Source organism: Limulus polyphemus, unplaced genomic scaffold, assembly GCF_000517525.1.
Source record: "Limulus polyphemus unplaced genomic scaffold, Limulus_polyphemus-2.1.2 Scaffold702, whole genome shotgun sequence".
Taxonomy (NCBI): domain Eukaryota; kingdom Metazoa; phylum Arthropoda; class Merostomata; order Xiphosura; family Limulidae; genus Limulus; species Limulus polyphemus.
In genome coordinates, this window is record NW_013666312.1 from 250,982 (window position 1) to 256,975 (window position 5,994).

General features: G+C 38.4%; 1 protein-coding gene across 4 annotated transcripts in view; it reads right to left on the bottom strand.

Annotated features, from left to right (window-relative positions):
- Positions 1-5,994, bottom strand: part of LOC106460071 — a 190,334-nt gene that overhangs the window by 119,579 nt on the left and 64,761 nt on the right. The gene's annotated exons all lie outside the window — the stretch shown is intronic.

A 5,994-nucleotide genomic window follows, 5' to 3' on the forward strand; every position in this document is an offset into this window, starting at 1 on the left:
TCTTGTATTCAAAGAGCATTACATGCGGAATGTGTGTCTCGCTGAGTACCATCACTATAAGCGATTAGAGTATACTAAACTTTACACATTATATAGGCTACACTAATGTGACGTTCAGGAGTCCTCTGACCTTAGAGATATAGGGGCACCTGAACCAATAACGTCGAGAACCTCGTGATCAGGTAGTGATTGAGAAGTTGACAGAGATACCGTTTGGTTATACCCCTGGGTCTCCATGAGTGAGGCTAAACAAATTACTCCTCCAATATTCAAAGGATCAGCAAAAGAGAATTTGGACTGGTTATGAAAAGTTTCAAACATCAACTGCTCGGAACAGTTGGACCCTCAAGCAGGACTCTCTCCAGGTTTATGTTGTTGTATCAGGGCCGAAATCAGCCATAGGTTGGCGAAACACCCATGAACACCAGAGTTGCAGAGTAGCCACAATGGTTTCCAGAGAACAGACAGGGTTATCCCAGTCCTCTCATGGCATACATACCATCCACCAATACCTCCATGTGTACATCACTTTAGACAGGAGGGGCTTGCTTGGAGTTGGTTCACTGTTGGAAAAATTATCCCTACCTTGCTAAACAACAAGGGGGATCTGGCTATAAGTTCTACCGACAAGACAGCAGGTATTCTAGGGCAAACAGTAAACAGTAAATATTGCAAATGTTGTTCCATAAAAGTAAAGGAGACAAAGTTGGATTTAGCAACTTACTTGGGGGATGTGCAACAAAATATTTGAACCAAAAAGTATGGTGGTCAGCCTGACCCTTTCAGAGCTGTGTTAGCATATGCCTGTTGGAATACAATGGCAAGAAACAGTTTCTGGTAGATACAGGATTAGGCAGAACACAGGTAGATCTCATTGTATATCTGGTACTTCGAGGAAAACCACCACCACCCATAGACAGAACTTTGTTCTCGTGAATAAAGAAAAACTAGTCTTAAATGAAAAGGTCACTCATATAACAAAAACTAGTTGTTGCTAACCTCGGTTCTGACATCAGCATTCTTGGAATGGATGTATTGCAGAGTGTATCAGTTAGTTCTGTATGTGCCGCAGGTGAATTGATGTTTCACAATAAGAGCACTCCGTGCTAGTTAGTAGCTCCAAGAAATATTAAGTCATCAAGAAATAAATGTTGTGTTTTGGAATATCTTTATTAACCACCCCCAAAAAACATATATCAGGTATAATAGTTAAATGAACCGCCTAAACGTCATGTTAGTGCAGCCTATATAATGTGTAAATTTTGAATACTCTAATCCCTTATAATGATGGCACACAATGATACACACATTCAGCATGCAATGCTGTTTGAATACAAGAAGGGAAACAACGCCTCTGTAGCCACATACAATATCAAAGAAGTTTACGGAAATGTTTTGAACATTCGTAAGTGTCAACGATGGTTCAGCAAATTTCGCTCAGGTAACTTTAGTCTTAAAAACTATCATAGCAGGGCCGACATGTTGGAATTGATATTGATGCCCTGAAGACGTTTGTTGAGTCTAACCCAAGGTAACACACTCGTGAAATGGTCCTGAAATTGCATGTCTCTCATGAAACAATATGGAAACAGCTAAGGAATATGGGAAGACTCCTTAAAGATGTTTGGGTACCTCATGATCTCTGCTTCCAACGTGCGAATGTTGCTTTGTCTCTTATGGCACGTAATGCACATGAACCATTTTTGGACAGTATTGTCACAATGATGAAAAATGGATTCTCTATGCAAATATTAAATGCCAAAAACAATGGCTAAGTCCGAGACAAATACCACTTCCGACCCAAAAACCTGGACTCCATCCGCAGAAAGTGATGCTTTGCATTTGGTGGGCCATCAAAGGAGTAATTAATTTTGAACGCTTCAATCCACAGCAAACTGTCAATTCAGAGATATATAGTCAGAAACTGGAACGTTTAAATCAAGCCCATCATCAGAAACGCCCTTCACTCATCAATCGGAAAGGTGTTCTTCCTCTCCACAACAATGCACATCCACATGTGGCACGTTTGACGCAACGCAAGATTATGGAGTTGGGTTGGAAAGTTCTCCCCCATCCACCATATTCTCCAGATATGGCACCATCAGGTTACTATCTTCTTCGTTCGCTGCAACACCATCCTAATGGGAAAACGTATGCAAATGTGGAAGGTGTTAAAGAGGACATCGACGTGTTTTTTGCTTCAAACCCAAGTGATTTCTTTAATCAGGGTATTAACAACCTGATTGTAAGATGGAAAAGCGTCATTGATAAGAATGGAGACTATTTCATTCAATAAATTTTTTGTTTTGATATATCTAAAAAAGCAACATTAATTTCTTGACGACCTAATAGTATATGTGGGTGAGAAATTTAAAGTATCCCCATATAAAAAGGTAGTAATTCGTGGTAATTCTCAATGCAGTTATTGAGCCCATGCATGTAAAAGGCTGTTTCCTATTCAAAATGCAAGCAGCATTAGTTCAAGTAAGTATTTGACCAAGAAGTAATAAAGTCCTGGTGTTGTTTTGCAAGCAGAAAAGATCACTGGCATAGTGGGAGTAGCTGATACAAGCAATACTAGGGTTGCAGTCAAAATTAAACACTAGCATAGTAACGCACCTGAGATCACTAGTTGAAGATTGTGCAGACATTCAAAAATCAACACAGTGGCATGTTGGTGGAGCATGCTTAGATGTTTAATTGGTTTAAACTACAGTTAGTTAACATCACACAGATAGAGGTAGCACATGACTGATTAGAAAAACTGCTCTGCAGGCTTCCCTGGAGTATTTGGGAAGTAGCTAGTCAAAGAGTAGACTAATCGAATTCAGCATAGAAGCCAGTTCTGGATAATATTTATTGTTAGGCAAGGTGCAGAACATCCCCATAAACCCACGAAGACCAGGGACTGGTCTGACTTTTGGCTTGGCAGATAAGGAAGCATTACTTGTAGTATATTTCCAGTGTCAGAGATCTTGTGAAATTTGTGGACAAACTTGCATTGAATCCCCTGTGGACAAGTCACCTGATATGGATGAGAACTGTGTTCTAGCAGCCCATCTGTACCTGTACAGAAAGTCCACAGAAAGCCCTCAACTTCAACAATAGAGGCAGTATTTCTATTGATTGTTATAAGGGAAACAATAGCTTTGGTGCTTAGTGGGGGCATCTTTCAAAGAGACATCATCCACATCAAATGTGCATGCATATCCAATGAGATCACTTCATCCACTCATTTCTCCTTAGGGTGACCAGATGCTAAGCAGGAAAAAAGAAAAAGGCAGCTATGCCATCAGCTCCATAAGTGGCAATTGCAGTAGTTCAAACCAACAGAGCTGTGAACTACAAGCCCACATGGGAAAAGTGAGGGACTCTAACGACTACTGGCAGTTAGTCATCAGTAAAAAAGGGCATGATAGACTGTCCAGATGCATCCCAAGGTGGAACTGTCATCCAACCCACCATCCACTATTATGGAGCAGCTCACCCTCCTACAGTTCCTTGTACTCAAGTGCTATTACCTAAATATAGAAGCCCAGTGGACAGAAGCTGGGGTTCTTTATAAGGGGGAGGAAGACCAGCTACATCAGGTGTCAAAACCTCCATTGCAGTGTGAGAAAACGATGCAGTGTCTGCAAGCTTAATTGGTAGAAATGAAAAAGACCCTGACTAAAGTGCAGGAAATAAATATTGTACACTGGGCTGCCAACAAAAGGTCAAAGGCAGTCTTTAGGGAACTGTTGGTGGCACTCTGTTGAACTTGGCTGCGTTTGATAGGTGTGTGTACAGCATTGTCTATACTTTATACCTCTGCATTTTTAACGTAGTTTTGACTTAATTTTGTACTGATTTTCTTTGATAAAGGGTTTGTACTGCAACGTAATATTGTGTATATGTATGATTGTACTTGTGATACTATTACTTTGTTTTATGGTAATCGTTGTTGAAGAACAGTTTTTTTAGTTCCATTGTATCATCTTTTCAGTATTTAATAGTATTTGGTATATATGTATGTATGTGTACGTGGATCTGTATTAAAAGGTTTTATTTAAAAATTGTATTGTATTTTTTTGTTGTTAAAAGGTTTATTTAGTGATTGTATTACCTTGGTTAAAGGGGTTGGTAATGCGTTACTATTTCACTTTTCAATGGTTTGTATTAACATGCATTCATTATTAAATTTCTTTTTATTTTGTAATGTATCTTTCATTGTTAAAGGGCTTATGTCCGTAAAGTATGTTTTTTATTTTAAAGAATGTTATTTTAAATTTTGTATTGTAATTTGTGTTAGAAAGTATGTCTAAAGGGTATTCATGTACTAATTATTTAAGGGTTGTTCTTTTATTTCATTGTTTAATGTTTGTGACATCTGTGAATTGTTTAAGTAATTATAGACCTGTGTGAGGTTAAAGTTCTTGGTTTTTAAGTTAAAGGTAATTATTGGCCTGAGTCAGCCTAAGGTAAGAAAGACGGGAAACTGTGGTATATGGATATACTTTAGGGTTCTATCTTTCTGTAGTATTATTATTTATTCTAAATTTGATTCTAGTTATGAATATTTGTCACTTTTAGCACACGAATCAGTGTCAAAGAAACCATCAAATCGATCTGGTTTCAAGTTATTTTGGTTTTTATGTCACCTTCCATGAAAGGGATATCTGTACTGTCTGCCGAGATATTATAAATCTGGTTCAGATATCCAAGATGATGTTCTCTTCACGCCGAACAGGTAAAGCTTGGAGATCAAAGTTCGACCAATGTGGAGGAATATGACAAGTCACGTGGTAGAGCAGTTGCAATGGGTAAAAACGAGGTTCAGTAATGAGCAGAAAAGCGTGCATTTAGTCAGTCCAAAGGATGATCCTGATGATTCTTATGTCATTAAGACTCTGACTCTGATTTGAATCTGAGAAACATCTGAAAAAAAAGCGACGGTCTCACATAAGTAGCAAGTACAGAATCACTTTGAATTTGTGTTTTCGGTTTAATAAAGATTATTTTCTGTGTACATTGTGTCCAGTCTGCTTTTTAATATTAAGCTTAAACGCAGCCAACATTTATTTACCATTGTTCTGTGATAACTATATATTATCGAACCTCCCGTTTAGCGGACATATACGATAGAGCTTTCATGGGAACACATGTTATAATAGTAACGCTTTTGACTGGACATGTTTTTGAAGGTAACATAGAGCGAGTATTTATAAACGTAATTTACAGCGAGTGTTTGTAAGATTAATCTATCAAAGGTCATGGTAGTAACGCTTTAGACTAGACATATTTTTACAGGTAATGGTAGCAACGCTTTAGACTAGACATATTTTTACAGGTATTATGGTAGTAACGCTTTAGACTAGACATATTTTTACAGGTAATGGTAGTAACGCTTTAGACTAGATATATTTTTACAGGTAATCCACTGCGGGTATTTATAAAGCTAATCTACCTAAAATCATGGTAATCACAATTTCAACTGAACATGTTTTAACAAGTAATCTATTGTGAATATTTATCAGTTTAGGGTAAATGAACTTTAATTGGTATTTTCAACCTGAATGTTATTTTATGCCAGGTCAGAGACCCTTAGTATTCAGATAGAGCCATCCCTAGTTTTAAACCATTGACCAAAGGCAGTCTGTCAGCATTATCTGTTGCCATAAGGGCTTTGTCCAGCTCCGTGAATTGAATAAAGGGATTTACTAGCAGTTTTATAACACGTCCACGGTGTGTATCCAGTCACAATAAACACTTCCCCTATAGTGGAGTGTATCCAGTCACATCACGGCCTTGCGGATATAGATCCGCAACCTATCACAATAAACACTTCCCCTATAGTGGAGTGTATCCAGTCACATCACGGCCTTGCGGCTTTAGATCCGCAACCTATCACAATAAACACTTCCCCTATAGTGGAGTGTATCCAGTCACATCACGGCCTTGCGGCTTTAGATCCGCACCATCACAATAAACACTCCCTATGTGGAGTGTATCCAG